Here is a 17071-nt window from a genome sequence, read left to right on the forward strand (position 1 = left end):
TATGCAATCTTTGATCATAACAATATATTGTATTGCAATGGTTTTTTCTTGTTCATACTTAGAGATAAAGACACATTACTCATCAGACTGTGAGTGACCATCTCTGACAGCTTCAGATACGTCGATATTTGGCAGCAGTTCTACTGAAAATCTTAGGAAGTACCACAACATGACAGTTAACATTGTCAGGTCTGGGGACAGATATTTGTAAATCTGAGTCCAATTTTTCCATTTGTCTGTTTCTTCAACTTAGAACAGGAATGAAGATAATATCTTCTTCATGGGGTAAATTCTAGACCAGTAAGTGTTCAAAACTGTCATTATTATGGCTGCTGTTACTATAACTATCACTAATTTTGAATTTGGTTTTATCACCTTGTCCAAAACTTGTCTATGTGTGTTAGGTAAATGAGCTCAGAGGCTCTGATTTTGCGGTACTTAGATGGATTAGTGGAAACACTCACTAGTTGATAACCTCCTGGCTGAATGTTTAAAAATGGCCAAAACTACTGTGAAACTAAGATTTTATTCGACTCAAGAATTCCTGTTCAGATACCATGGCTATTTAAAATCTGAATTTAGTTTTGAGCTCCACATATAAATTAAACAAGGCAGCACTGAATAACACATTTATGATGTGATGAAACATTACCAAGACAAATCATATGCATGTAGAGACCTGGGTTTGTCTGAGAATCTCTTTGTTGGTCACTGCTACATTCACCAATCTAGCTAGCCTGTGACCATTTGGTCACACTTCCCACTGTTCTCCTGTGTCCACGTCTTATCTTGCCATGGGACATTAGGATTATAGACACATGTGACCTTGCCTGGCTTTATGTATGTTCTAGAGATTCAAACCCAAGTCCTTACATTTTGCAGCAAGTATTTTATTTACTGAGCCATCTTCCCAGTCTTCTATTCTTTTTGTTTTGTTTTGTTTTAGCCATTGAACTGAACTGAGTTTGCTAACCCACATCAGCTATGGATTTCAGGAATACTTCGCTGACCAATACAAATGTAATGCATTCCATGTGTAATTTAAGGAAAAATGAGCAAATAAAATACATTTTGTGAAATGCCATGCATATTTTATATGTATCACAGCATATTTTGATTTATAATAGCCTCATTTAATGTTTTTATTAGCATACTTTAATTACATAACATAATGTTTTTCATCATGACATTTTCATACATGCATATAATATATCTTGATCACCTCTTTTGTCCCACTTTCTGGCTGATTCCTGTCTTTTTCTAATTTTCATGTCTATTTTGTTATGACCTAATGAGTTTCTTTAGGGTTGATTATGGAAACATGGGTGTGAAGTTATTTATGGGATCATGTGCATCTTATCAAAGTCCCCTTTCCCAGTCCCCCTCCAGGAGTTCTTCACCCCATTCCCAATTGCCTTTGTCTCTGACAAGGTGCTTCTCACCCCATTCCCCATCCACCTACCTACCCACAGCTCCCAACCCTCTGCATCCCCCATCCCTGGGGCATCAAGTTTCTACAGAATTAGACACATCCTCTCCCTCTGAGGCCACATAAAGCAGGATTCTGCTACATATGTTCTGGGGACCACAAACCAACCATGTAGGATCTTTGGTTGGTGGCTTAGTTCCTGGGAGCTCCCAGGGGTCCAAGTTAGTTGACACTGTTGGTCTTCCTACTGGGGTTGACATCCCCTTCAGTCCTGGGAGCCTTTCACATTCCGGTTCTCTAGGACTTTCTAGAGTCCTACCCTCTACCCCCAGCCCCAGCAGATGTTTACTTCCATTCATTCTCTTCACTCCTCTGGGCTTCTTGCCTTTCTCCTACTGTACCTGATCCTACTCCCCTTTCCCCTCTCCCTCCCCTCTCCTACCCAGGCTCCTCCCTCCCTCTGCCTCCTGTGATTATTTTGTTAAACCTTCTAAGTGGGATTGAAGCATCCACATTTGGACCTTTCTTCTTGTTAAGCTTCATAAGGTCTGTGAGTTGTATAGTGGGTCTTCTGAGCTTTTTGGCTAATATCTACTTACCAATGAGTAGATACCATGTATGTTCTTTGGGGTCTGGGTTAAGTTACTCAGCATGATATTTTCTAGGTCCAGTCATTTGTCTGCAAAACTCGTGATGTCCTCGTTTTTAATAGCTGAGCGATAGTCCATTATGTAAACGAACCACATTTTCTGTATCTATTCTTCTGTTTAGAGACATCTGGGTTGCTTCCAGAATGGGCCTCAGTGTTAATCAGAGAGCTGTTGGTTACACCCATAATGGACTTGCCACTATTATATGAGTGGGCACAGTTTGCTTAGCAGGCCAGTAAGTAAGGTAGTACACAAATGAGCAACACTGTTCATTATAATTTTCCCCAGAAACCAGAATAGTCCCTTTCAGTATTTGAATGCTAGGCAGAAGAGAGGAAGTTTGTACCTCAGTTCCAGATATATTTCTCTATGTCTTGTGACCATAGCAAGACCCTATTGTCGAAGACATCACCAGTTAAAGAAAACGGAAACTCCTAAATAAAGGCACAAGGATATTGGAGAGCCTGAGACATCATGATGCATACAGCAGTCTTGGGAACTGGTTCTACTGCTTTGTTGTGATTTGGCCTCAAATTGGGAATCTGTGTGTTCAAATGCTGAAGATCCCTGCCCCCAGTTGGTTTTGATTCATCAATAAAAAGCCAATGACTGATGGCTGGGCAGAAAGAGAGAAGCAGCATTTCTAGGTTTCTGGGAAAGAAACACAGGGAGAAGAAAGAAAGAATCTTTGTGAAAAGAAGGAAATAGGAAGAACCAGGCCAGGAAGGAACAGGAGGGAGTAATGGCTGAAATGTAGGTACAAGAAGGAAAGTGGCCCCCAGAATGGCTGCCCAGAAGTGTCTTGGGCAGCATAGATAAGGGGGCCACCCAGAAGGAGCCAGAGCAATAAGATAAAATATAGGGTTAAGAGGTCTTAAGTCAGGAATGTCAGAGGAGAGAATGTGCTGGCTGCAGGGAGGTTTAGAAGTGCTCAACCATTGAACTAGTCAAGGCATAACAAAATTATGGTGTGTGTGTGTGTGTGTGTGTGTGTGTGTGTTTTATTCACAAATCCAGAGAGCTCTCAGGTAGATGCAGCATGTGCCAAAGTGGTTAACTAGTTCACCACTACATAGCAGATATAAATATTTGGATAACACTGAGGCCAATCAAGGAGTGGAAAGATGCAGGAGAGATGAATGAGACATATTTGAAAAAGCCTTGTATACCTTTGCAGTTTATTCTGAATTTAAAGGTAATAATCAGTTCTATGCACTGAATACAAATAGAAAAATATTAAAAACAACAACAGCAATGTAAGTAGAGATTAAAAAGGTTGGCCCTGGTGACAGACTCTCTGAGTTTGAGTTTGAGTCTTGATACTAGCTCTTTGACCTTGGGTTGGTTATACTAGCTGTTTGTGCATACTTGGTCTTAAGTCTAGTTTTAAATACTATAAGTAGCCCCCTGCAGGGTAGTCATGAAAAGCTAACTGTTACATGAGATATTCATCAAATGATTTCAGACTAGACTTGGTAAATGGTAGATATTAGAATGGCTAAATTTCATGAGGTAAAGACCATAAAGGGTCTTGCGTTTCATGAAGACAATAGCATGAGCCAAGCCCAGCTAAGAAGCTGCTCAAAAATGGAATGAAATCTAATCCAGGACATAGTTGGTAGAAATGGCAGGTAATGGTGGCTTTGAAAAGTGCACAGCTGAGAGACTTTGGTAACTGAGGTGATGGGACCCAGAGTCGTCTTGGTTCTCAAGTTTTAATCCAGAGAACTCGAGGGACTAATATGGGAGTGAGCATTATGGTGTGTAAGAGGGAACTCTAGAGTATAAAGTACACTAGCTTGAGAATGACTGACATAATTGGACATGCAGGTTGGCTAAGGGATACCTGAGAGTGGAGTTTTAATGGGGGTGAGATATATGGGCCTAAACTTCAGAAGAAATAGCTAAGAATTGATACCCCATTTTCTAAGGAAATGACTGAATATCTAATCGGTATTGAGACATGTAATATAAGTCTGTTATGGAAACCCTTTCAGAAAAGTGAGTTAGGTCCTCTTAGATCTGAGAAATGACAAATTTACTGCATAATTTAAAACAGTTTTAGATGAACACCATAAACAAATCAGGTAAAGCTGTAAACTTTTTTTTTTTTTATAGAGATTATCCAGCTCTGCACAAAGCCACAGAGATCTTAAAGAAAGTCTTAAAAGTGACAGAAGTGTCAGCAATACAGAATACCTTCATTCTTTTTACATGAAAATAGCATAGGTCATAGCCTGGCCATCTCTTTTTACATGTGTGACAAAAGATGTGGGACAGGCAGGCGTAAGAAATTAAACAAAGGAGAAACTGTATTCCTAACGCTCGGTCTTCATAGTTGATTTCGCATATAACTAGAGCACATTTCTACTCAATAGCAGAGAGCCCTCCCTCCTTCAGGCGATCTGCTGTTGAGTATGGAATGCACGTTTTAGAGTCAGACTCGAGTCACTCAGTAAATTCAGGAAATATCTATGTAAACTAATGCCAGAGAGGTAGATCCCTGGACACTGGGGCTGTTAGAGCTGTTTGTGGAGAAAATCCCCAGACCTGACTGAGGACATTCGTTTAGCAGATGTGCACCTGGCAAGCACCGAGACAGGGTGGGGGGGGGTAGAGAAGTAGCAGATTGTGACAAAGGACAGACACAGGGTGAATCTGAAGCTATAGAGATCAGTGCATAGCTACGTTGAATGAGAGGGTTTGCAGTAAGACAGAGGAATAGGAGGATGAAGCAAGACTCTTGTGATGCAGTTTGTGTTCCAAAGGCTGTTCTGTCTTAAAGAAGTATCTCTGTGTGAGTCTGTGTGTAAACAAGTGTGCATATTTCTATATTTTTGTGTATGAGTATGTGTGTGTACATGTGTGAGCAGGTGTGTGTGTGTGTGCGCGCGCGCATGTCACAATGTGTATGTGGAAGTCAGGGGACTGCTTCAGGTGTTGTTTATTTCCTTTCATCTTACTTGAGACTGGGTCTCTTGTTCTTCTCTATTGTGTACACTTGGGGCTAGCTGGTCGGCAGACTTTGGGTTTCTTTTGTCTCTGTTTCCCACCTCCTCATAGGAACGATGACATTACAGATGTGCGCTACTGGATCTGACTTCCCATGGATTCTGGGTCCTCGGTTCAGCATGTTGCTCAGCAAATGTTTTGCCCGCTGAGCCAACTCATCTGCTCTGGGTTGTGTTTTCATTGTGAGGATTCTGCATCTCTGCTTAGCAGACGCTGGCCTTGCTCTTGGACTGAATTTCATCGAAGAGAGAAGAAATGATGCATTGTCTCCTTAGCTAGAAGCTTTGAGAACTCCTGCAAACTCTCCTATCCCTGTCCTCCTCCTGCTACGTGATTCTAGGTAGGCGCTGCCATTAATACACATGCGATATGAGAGATTTGCCTTCTTGGCTGGAGGGCAAGGATTGACCTGAGGTCAAGCTCACCAAGAGCTCTAACCTCTCAGTTTCTTTTAAGGTTATCTCTGCCATACTGCATGGGGTCCTGTGGTTAGGAGAAAAGCCATATGACATCATTAATAAAGACATGCATTAGAGAGGCCCCTTTAAACAAGTCATGGACTACTTAATGCCCCCATACCTATTAATGTGCTTTTTCTTTAAATGGACCTAGTGAGATGTTGAAAGCTGCACAGAATCTCCCAGTAAATAGAAAGTGACAACTAAGTAGTAAATATAGCTATAGTAAAATATGCCCTCCCTTATATAATCAAATATACTTAAAATTGGAAATTATACCAGTGGTTATTGCGTATACCAACCCACTCATTGATGGAAAGTGGCTTGTGAAACTACTGGGAATAACTGTCTAATCTCCTTACTGGGTGGAAAGGTTCATGCTGGTTCACAGTTTCAAAAGCTTTATTTTAGGGTTGCCTCAGGGCATTTGGCACACATTACATATGATAGGAGCCCATGGCAGAAATTCTGTTCACCCAACAGTGCCTAGGAATCAAAGAGAAAACAGACAAAGAGACCAAGTCCCATTATATCCCCAGTGTTCTCCTATTATTCACCTTCTACAGTTTTTGCCCTTTCTATGATCCTATGGTACCAGGAACTGGGATGCAAGTCCCTCAGGGGACTTTTAATATCCAGGATATAGCTGCAGGAAATGAATTGTCCCTCACAGTCCTCTTGACATCTTGATTTCTGCCCACCGAGTCCTTTATTTAACCAGCGAGGGTGCCCTGCTTTGGGAACGCAGGCTAGCTGAAGATATCCACTATACAAAGGCTGACCCAAGAGGTAATTTCATTAGCAGTAGCTTCATCCAAGATGTTAACAGTGTTAATAACATATGACCATTTCAGAGCTAATCAGTGCAAGATACTCTCTGCATTTGTTTTCAAAACCTCTTGTAGGATCAGAATAATTTCCTACAGCTATTTGTAGAATGACGGGTGGCACATTGTCATGTGCAATTTGTTCTGTCTTCAGTGGTTTTCTGTTTTGTTTGTTTGTTTCTGGCGAGGTTGGAATGGCCATAAGGATGGAGCTGCCATCAGAAGAGTGGCTTCAGAATGAGGACGGTGTGGCTTGTATCACAGGTAACAGGGCTTTAGTGAACTCTGCTATCCTACAGCCAAGTATGTAAGCTCTCAAGCCGGATTCTTATTTCTCAAGTAGAACCATTGTTACTATGAGATATCTATAAGGTGATTACATGAGCTAGCTGGTTAAAAACACTAACACGGTAAAAGATACTTAATGAGGTCAGAATATCTTTACTTCATCTGCTACATCTCAACAAGATAGACCAAGAACAAAGATAACTAAGGATTTGATTTGTTTTTGTGACTGAAGTGTGTTGGTGGTTTCTTAGGGCTTCTCAGGTAGAAAGTACAAAGAGTGAGGCTTAAGGGGATTTAGAGGCAGGCAGTGAGCAGAGGGGACCTGGCTTATGCCTTGCTTGCTTTGCACAAAAGCAAGAGATATTCCTTCCTGCTGCCTGGCAGCTCTGTCACAGGAGCATTGTGATGATTGTGCCTTTCGCTGAGTTACAGCAGTCCTGTATGGCAGATGACAGCACTTCCTGTCTGTCACATTTAGTTAAAAGGTTTCCTCTGAGGTCTAATAATTTTAGCCTTTTTTTTTTCCACCACCTGACAGTGGTGGTTAGATTTTTTTGTTGACTGAGCAGAAACTAGAGTCACTTCAGAACAGAAGCCTCAACTGAAGAACTGTCACCATTAGATTGGTAGGCCTATGTGTGAACAAGTCTGTGAGGGATTTTCTTGATTAAGGATTGATGTAGGACAGCCTAGCCCACTATGGGCGGTGTTACCCCTGGGAAGCTGGTCCCCATAATATAAAAAAAACCAAACAAGCTGAGCAAGCCATAAAGTCCAATCTGAGACTCAGTAATATCCCTTCCTCTTCTTTATTTCAGTTTCTGCCTCAGGCTCCTGGTCTGGCTTCTCTTGATGATGAACTGTGTACATGAAGGTCTAAGCCAAATGAACCCTTTCCTCTCTGAGCTGGTTTTGTCAGTGCTTGATCACAAGATACAGAGAAATGAACTAGAGCGAGCACATCTATGTCATGCCTTCTGGATTTAGTTTTATAAAACCCCCATTTTCTGGCTAACATTTTGGAAAGTCTCCCTTTCATTTTTTTTTGTCTCATTTTAATTTCCCCACTTGCAAAATGCTAACGTCTATCTGTCTCGAAGGAAGCGTGCAGGGTATTTTCAGCATCCTTGTAGGGATCGTGGGGGAATTAAAGAGTAAATTTATCTGCAGTTTGGGATCCTCTTTGTCCTCAGAAGTTATAATCCATCTTCTGGGTTTTCCAGTCTCTTAATCCTGAGGTACATTTTCAGCTTAGTTTTCTTTCTCTGCCTGAGATGTACGTTACCACATTTCTACTTTCTTGACCTAAGAACTCCTCAGCTCCGTAGTGTGCCAGCATTAGCAAAGGCTCCAGTCTCTGCCTGGGACAGGTAGATGTTTAAGGTAGAGTTCCACCTCAATCCACACAAGAGCAGGCTATTATTTTAGCTTTCCCCTTTTTTTTATTAGATACTTTCTTTATTTACATTTCAAATGTTATCCCCTTTCCTAGTTTCCCATCTGAAAATCCCCTATCCCACCCCCGCCCCCCTGCTCTCCAACCCACCCACTCCCATTCCTGGTCCTGGCATTCCCCTACACTGGGAACATAGAGTCTTCACAGGACCAAGGGCCTCTCCTCCCATTGATGACCAACTAGGCCATCCTCTGCTACATCTATAGCTAGAGCCACAAGTTCCACCATGTGTTTTCTTTGATTGGTCGTATAGTTCCAAGGAGCTCTGAGGGTACTGATTAGTTCATATTGATGTTCCTTCTATGGGGCTTCAGTTCTCTTCAGCTCCCTGGCTCTCTGGCTCCTTCATTAGGGACCTGTGCTCCGTCCAGTGGGTGACTGTCCTACACCCATGTGCAAATGGACAGCACTAACTGGATTCAGTAAGGACCAGAAGGAGAAAAGGACAGGGATGAGGGAGGGAGGGAGAGAGAGGGTGAGGGAGGGTGAGGGAGGGAGAGAGAGGGTGAGGGAGGGTGAGGGAGGGAGAGAGGGAGGGAAAGGGAGGGAGAGAGAGAGGGAGGGAGGGAGGGAAAGGGAGGGAGGGAGGGAGGGAGGGAGGGAGGGAGGGAGAGAATGACATTGAGACGGTAATATGTTGAGGGAACTCTGGCAAGTTAGAGGGAGAAAACGGGGGAGGAGGTGGATATGACCATAATACATTATGTACATGTATGAAATTCTCAAATATTAGTTTTATAGGAAAATATTAGTTTTATAGGAAAGGTGAATCAGGCAAAATTAAAATGTAAGCACCAGAGGAAGAATCCAGGATGATATTATAGGAAGTGTGGCCAGACTTTTAATGCTTTGTGTGTTTCTTTTTCTTCCACCTTTCTCCACCCATCACCGTTCTTCTTGCACCCTTTCAACCCCCTAACCCTAGGTGAGAGAGAGAAAAGGATAGAGGGAAAAGTGTGACTTTATCATTAGACTACTGCCTGCTGATTCTTGGGGAAAGGCTGATCTTTGCTATCAGGATATCTAAATTTCTTCTTCCTCTTCCTCTTCCTCTTCCTCTTCCTCCTCCTCTTCCTTTTTCTCCTCCTCCTCTTCTTCTTTTTTTTCCTTCTTTGCCTATGACTACTTAAACCATGATTAATGCAACCAATTAACAATTCACCCCACCTCTCATAGCCCTAGCACTTATATGCCCTCTGAAGAGTCACCAGAATTCCAAGCCTCATACAAGTGTAGAAATTATCTACAGATGGAAAATCACATCCCTGCTAGAGAATGAGACAAGTCATAGCCAGCTGCAGTGGGCAATCTGAACCAGCCCCATATCCCACACTTGGGATTAAAACAAAAGCATATTCTTATAATATTTTTGTGTTTTTAAAGAAACCAAAATTCTCACTCCAGGTAGAAAGTGGCTCACGTAAGTTTTGCACGAAAGGCAATGAGTTTGGGTTGAGGAGACAAATACTTGGAATCTGCTTCCAGGTCTTGCTTCCAGCTATACTGGATACAGTTTTGCTATCCATTTGTTGACCTACTGTAAAAGTGACTGGCCATTATGAAAAGTAGGAGAATGGAAGGAGGTCTGTGCCTCTGAAACTTTGCATCCCTTTGTCTTTGGGTTTAATGGTATAACCACTGCTAGATACACCATACAGCAATTCTGGATCAAACTGCCCAGGACAGCTCTGTTAAATAGCTCAGGGCTACAGTGCTTGCCTAGTGTGTGAGAGATCCTGAATTTGATCCCAAGCATTTGTCTCACTACATAAACAAAAGCATTAAAATAGAGCCATATTTCTAATAAATGTGGATATCCTGTGCTTTCTGAGGGGCTGCCTTTGTTATTGGGAAGATTTGATTAAGTTCTGAGTTTTCAAGCAGAAACATATAATGGGTCCCTATAATTGGTTAATTACAGAGGCCTTTCTTTTGTGAAGCTCCAAACATGGAGTATGTCTTTTACAAAACATGTATTTTACTTTTGATTTTTGAGACTTCTGTACATTAGTACTCTGTTTATACCAAATACCACAGCACAGTTTCCCCTCCAGATTTTCCCTTGTTTAAACTTCATGATCTCTTCTTCTTTAATTGTTGTTATTAAACACACATACACACGGGGGGGGGGGTTACCTTATTGTCAATTTGACACAGCTATAGTTATCAGGGAAGAGAAACCTCAATTGAGAAACTACCTCCGTCATATTGCCTGTCTGTACATCTGAATGACATTTTCTTAGTTAATAATTGACATGGGTTTCTGTCTCTAGGATTCTACTTTAGCTCCTGCCCAGTGATGGACTGTGATGTGGAAGTATAAGTCAAATTAACCCTTACTTCCCTAAGTCACTTTTGGTTGTATTGTTTTGTCCCAGCACTAGAAAGCAAACCAAGGCAGTGTGTATATATAAATATATCCTGCTCTGTCCATTTAGTGCTCCTATACATATGTGTTTAGGAATGAGTGTTTGGAATCATTCCTGTTTGAACTGTTTGAAGACTGCTTAACCCCAGAGAAGACTTATTCTCCCTCTTTTAGTAGCCATTAAATGTCTATAACTCATTACTTAGGGGTAGAGCTTTGTGAGATTTTCCACAGCCATTATGGTTGTCAACTGCTGATGTCATTGTGCAGGTTTTGTGTAGGTGACCACATTGTTAAGATTTCACAAGTGTAGCCCCCTTTCATATAGAGAAGATATTCTCCCGTAGTTGACTTCCTGGTCCTGTTATAATCTTTCTACGTCTTCTTCCATGATATTTTCTGAGCCTTAGATGGAAAGATTTTATTGAAGATGTAGCAATTGGAGATGGGCACCCCATAGCCAGTTGTTTTCGGCATTTTGACCAGTTGTGGACTTCTTTGCTGGGCTCTATCTGCAACAATGTGAATCTTCTTTGGAAGCTAGTAAGATGAGCTATAAGGGCTACACCTATCTGTAGATGTAAGGAGAGACATTTAGAGTATAGTTAGAATTTATACGGGTTTAGGAATGTAGCCGTACTAGATTCTTTTCTGAGGTCCAAGAACTCTTTAGCTATGGACAGTTGACTAGCTTTATAGTGGCAGCAATGAATACTCTCCTATTGAGTGAACCTTAAGTTCAATAAGCTAACTACTCATTACCCCTGAGATATAAGTGCCATGATTGCATACTTTGGTTTAGCTTGCTGTTTTATTTGCTTTTCTATTGCTGTGACAAAACTCCATGACCAAGACAACTTATAGACGTTTACAGAGGGCCTAGAGTTTCAGAAGGCTACGACCATCACTCAGGGGTGAGGCTAACCAGTTTTGGTAGGAAGTTTCTGTAGGTGAGTGGTCTTGAGAGGACGGAGCCACAGTTGATCATTTTTGCACACTTTGATCAGTCTTTAGTAAGCAGTTATAGTTGGACTAAAGGAAGAAGTTTTGACCGTGTCAAGCTTGACCCACAGGAAAAAGGCTTGGCCAATTTCCTATGGGTCTGAGATCTTGTTCCTTGTCATGGCTGTAGACTCACTCTCAACTACTCACACCCAGAGCTTTCTCTGTTTCCTATCTTGGAACTTTACTGTTAAAACATTGTAATTTCCAGCTCTCTCTCCTCCTGTATCCTCTAATTTCCTAGTCATTCTTTTAGCCTCTAGGTTGAATTCATGGAATCAACTGTAAAAAAACTTTTAAAATATTTATTTTAGAATAAATATACACACATTGAACATTGAATTCAAGGGATATAACTAGCATTTTATACTCATTTTCTAAATACTTATTTCAAGTATAACTATATAGAAATTATACTTTGAGTGCTTAAAAGTAGTATCTATTTTTGAAGGTAGCCCTTTGAACTTATAATGCATTACTGATGCTACATCTTAAAGTACATCTTGATGAAGACAATTATGTTTGTCCTAGTCTGTTTGCTGAGAATTAACTACAGTGGCATGTTCCTGCCCTATTTAGAGCCCTCAGTTCTTTCTACCTTTTGCATTTTTGGTTGATCACACTTTTACTACAAAGTTGTATTTGCAAATAAACAAAAGTTTTCCAAACCTGGTATGTCTGTCTGTCTTTCTTTCTTTCTTTCTTTCTTTCTTTCTTTCTTTCTTTCTTTCTTTCTTTCTTTCTTTCTTCCTTCCTTCCTTCCTTCCTTCATTTGTAGGAAGTTGAAGACACAGATTTGCTCAGGGAATTCCGTATTAAATTACACTCTAATTACTCACATGTGCAAATTTAACACATCGCCCAAGCTGATGTGCCTTACTTAGGGATCTGTTTAAGCTTTTGGGTTTGGAAATGACTCAGTGCCTTAATATCTGGAAGAACTGGCCAACTATGTACAAGTGTAGTATTATGACAAAAGTACATTTAATTACTTCCACCATCTAACAAGAGTGTTAGGCATTTCCTATCAGAGGTGGTTAGGGTATAAGAGATGACCTAGGCTTATTTTATGAATACATTGATTTCAGTCAGATTGATGTTTACATAGACCTTATTGGATGACCTGGAAATACCAATTATGCAAATAATCCCTTCACTTGAGCTGCCATATAAAATTGTGCCTCAGCACATCCTTTGGTCTTAGAGCAATGGAACGATGATAAAATCCACTCTTCCCCATCCCATTCCTTTCCTCCCTTTTTGCAAATAGTTTGTGAATTCTCTTTTCACATTAATGGTCATTGTTTGGGGGGACAAACCACGAGTAAGTTAATTTGCTTTTGTGTTTTTTGTGTTTTGTGTTTTTCTTCTTAATTCTTTCAAATTTGTTTGTTTTAAACTCTGATCTCCAAGGAACTTTGGCATAGATGGGATATTTTTTGAGAACTCAAATTATAGCTACGAATTATGATGTTTTACAGTCTAAAGGGCATTGGAGGGTTTCACAGTAGGAAAGAATCTTTATCTTAAATTACACAGAGAACCTGTGGAGTTTGTGCATGCTGACTTACAGCAGTAGCACATGTGCGGTCACACACCTTAGTCAACCTGGATCTTTTAAAATTCATGGAAATTGATACAGATTTGATTCTTGTTGGATGGTCCAATGGTGATTTACTTACACAATGGAACTTTCTGCACTGTTCTTGAAGTTTTAATAGCGAATCAGTACTCTACATCAGCATGTCTGACTGCTGACTTTTCCTGTAAACATCTTGAGAACTTTTTAAGTTTCATCTGTCCCGTTTTTCTCTCCCCCCTCCTTTCCTTCCTCCCTTTCTCCAATTTTTTTTTCTAAGCACAAGCCATTCAAATCCGATGTGATTTCATGGTTGGGTCTATTTTTTGCTGTGCAGTTCACAGTTTGTTCCATGACAAATAAGGTCCTTTGGGGGCTCTAATGTCTCTGAGTCAGCATGAGAGTGAGGTAGAGCAAGGAACTGGAATAAAAGGGGCTAGGAAAAGACAAAGCTGGGCACCAATTCTCCCTCCGACCACAATACTTCTCTTTCTACCAAGAGGGTGACTGTGCTGCAAGTCATCTCTGTTTTTCACCAGGGCGTTACCCATCTGGTTCCTCTTCTTTCCCCCCCTTCTTGCTCCTTTACATCTGTTGCTTCTTCATCCTTCTACATTCCAAATTTAATATTCATTTCCATAAAAAATTCCATATTCATGAGGTTGCCCAGATTTTACCTGTAGATCTTGTAAATGATTAGAGTGAAATGGCCCATTCAGATTCAGTGTGTGCTCACTGCGCGGGAATGCCTGGTCAGGATGAGCCGCTGGCCATGATTTGCCTGTGCAGACACTGTTTGCAAGCAGTACCGCAACTCAGCAGTCTGACACATCCTTCCTGGTTGGGTCACCACCTAAAGTGCGCTTAGCTATTTGTAAAGCTATCTGGAGAGAAATAGCACGTTCAATTGGAAACAGATGGTTAGAACGACACACACAGGCCTGGAATTCACAGTGCAGTGTGCAGAGTTCAGTCAGGTGCTTGACGCCCTGACAGTCTTGTCTCTGTAGGAAAAAGAAAAACACCTGGGAAGTTGGGTTTGGCAATGGCAAATTCGCATTTGGAGCTGTTGTATTCTGATTCTTAGAAGGGGTTTACTATCTCTTTTAAATGGAAAACATTTCCATTTACAACCCTATCCCCTTTATATCATCCTAACTCTCCATCTCATGCCTCCATCCTGTTACTGTCCCGGCTCCTTTATCAATTTAGGTTAAAAGGCAAAATGTTAGAAAACAGGTTGGAGAAATTGTGGAAATGTCACCAGCGTTGACCCTAGATGCTGGAGTTGCTTCATGTTCTAAAACACTTGGCATGCCATCTTAATGAGTTTATTTTAATGTCATTTAACTTGACAGATAAGACCTACTAATCTTGATTTGCATAAACAATAGCACTCAAAGCAAATCATTCCGAAGAACTTATTATCCTACTCCCTTCACTTCACCGTTCACCGCTTTCCTGTTTTCTGTAGTTGTATTAGAGGTGCTAATTCATGAGAGAAAGTATTCCTGTATTTGACTATTTTCTCGGGTTGTAGACAGCGTGATATTTACAAATAATGGCCAAGTGGAGGTTGAGAGGACCTCTGGTTCGTCCTGGCTTTGCTTGAACTTCCTCTTTCTGTTTTATTTTTGAATAAACTGGGAGGACTTACAGTAAGTAATAATTGCAGACTTGGCCAGATTACGAGTTACACCATGGCCTCAAATAGGCTAAATAGTTTTTGTAAGTAAAGAGCAGAAGGAGTTATATAAGCATTTGGTTCAAGTTCAGGTCTGGGGTGAGGATCTCATTAGTAAAATGGGCAATCTCTGGAAGGGCTTACAGATGGACATAGGACATGCAAGATTGGTAGAGACTTTCCTGAGGGGTCATAAAGGACAGCTCAAGCTTAAAATGTCTCCAGATATTGCCCAAAGTGTCCCCAGGTAAGAACCACTGCTTTAAACTAATCAATAGCTTTGAAGCTCCATAAAGCTCATTGGTTAAATACATAGCATGGTGGCAGGATATAGAATCGCCATAGAAAGAAGTCATGCTGTGAACTGAGACAATATCATCTTTCACAGAAACAAGACATGACTGTTAAAGATGATATTGTCTCAGTTAATCAAAGTGGGAAGATTCAGTCTGAGGATGTGGGCAGCATGATACCATGAGCTTAGGTAGGTCCTGTAAGGTATAAAAAGACGATACTAAGGACCTACTTAATAATTTTGTAAACAATCAAGTAAAAATTCCCTTTCAAAGTGGTTCTTTGCGAAGATTAAATTTGCAAGTTCGGTATTAAGGGATAGTCCTACAAAGCGCTGAACTTTCAGATGGGAGTTTGCAATAGGACCACATCAATAAGAAGGAGCAAGATGACCTCATTTCCTGTTCTCTATATCTCTCCCTGGTGGACGGCGTTTCTTAATAAGTAGAAATGAAGACGAATATTTGAGAGGACTGGACTCCAGCATGCTTTTCACTCACTAAATCTTTCATAACTAATTCTCGAGCTTCCTGAAGCCAAGCTATTTTCTCTTTACTACATACCCTGCATCCACAGACACCTTCCAAACTAGCTTAAGCTGTCACTCGAAGTCACTTGCATTTACAAATTTTATTTGCTGCTGCAACATTGGTTGCTGTGGTTCAGAATAAGTCCATATTTTATTTCTGTGTAAAGTTTTTAATTGAAATAGAATTAACCACTTTCCCTTTTGCCTGTTCTCACTCTAGCTCCTCTCAGTTAGCTACTCTCCCTTGAATGAATTCTCCTGCCCTGTCCTCCATCACTGTCAAGCTGAGAGACTTGTTTTCTTTGATTTTTATATATTCACACACATGCACACGCGTGTGTACACACATACATACACAAACATGAATGTATGCATACACACACACACACACACACACACACACACACACACACATATATATATATATATATATATGTATAAAGCCTGCTGAGTCTGTTTTTGTTGTCATCATGTGTATGGCTTCAGGATGACGCTGCATCGGACAGCCAATCAGGGTGCTCATCACGGGGGGAGGGTACTTGTCATTATTCCTTAAGTCATAAGCTGCAGGTCGTTCTTATCTATGGTAGGATTCTGTAAATTTCCTTCCAGTCTTTTTATGCAAATATTTCTAGGAGATACCGTGTTTAACAGACTTCTTGATATTCTGGCTCTCAAAGTATTTCTGCCTGCTCTTCTATAATGATCCCTGAGCCTATGGCTGTAATGCAGGGAATGTGATGTCGGTGTCTCTATTGGGGCAGAGCTCCCCATGATCTGTTGATCTTTGCATTGTGTCTACTTGTGGCTTCTATGATGGTCTCCATTTGTTGTGCGGAAAGGCTTCTCCAACAAGGGGTGGTAGGTACACTTCCCTGTGGGTTTAAGGATAGGATTTAGAATGTAGTAAGGAATTATGCTGGTCTGTCTAAAATGGTGGTAGTAGATTTCTTGGTTAAGGTCCATGATCTTGATGTCCCCAAAAAGCTGGCTAGGTTTCTAGTACTGGGTATGATTTCCCTTCTGTTCAGTGGGCCTTAAGTCCAATTGGAGAGCTATTGATTGATACCACTTATTACAGCTCCAGGCATCTCTTGCCATGCTGGTACTAGCTAAGGTTCGCAGGTATCGCAGCTGTGTGGGGCTGTTTAATTGTTTTCCTCCTTTAAGCATCGTACATAGACTTTTCTGGAAACTGGATCACAAGAGAGAGGCTTTCAGCACAGATCAGATACACACACACACACTCTTTGGTGTAATTTTAGGTAAATTTGAAATATTGTAGTTTCTTGAGGCTTTATGGTTTTATCAAGCATCCTTAGTGTTATATATTCCCCAGGCCCCTTTGCTTCTTTCCGACCTCCCCCCATTTCCCCAGTTGGAGTCGTCTCCCAGTTACGTTGTTTCCTGCTTTTTATCACCTGTATCCTGCTATTCTGTAAGGAGCCGCCTTCACATTCGCCATTACAAGATGGCGCTGATGGCACTGACACCC

This window comes from Mus caroli, chromosome 3 (genome assembly GCF_900094665.2).
Source record: "Mus caroli chromosome 3, CAROLI_EIJ_v1.1, whole genome shotgun sequence".
NCBI lineage: Eukaryota > Metazoa > Chordata > Mammalia > Rodentia > Muridae > Mus > Mus caroli.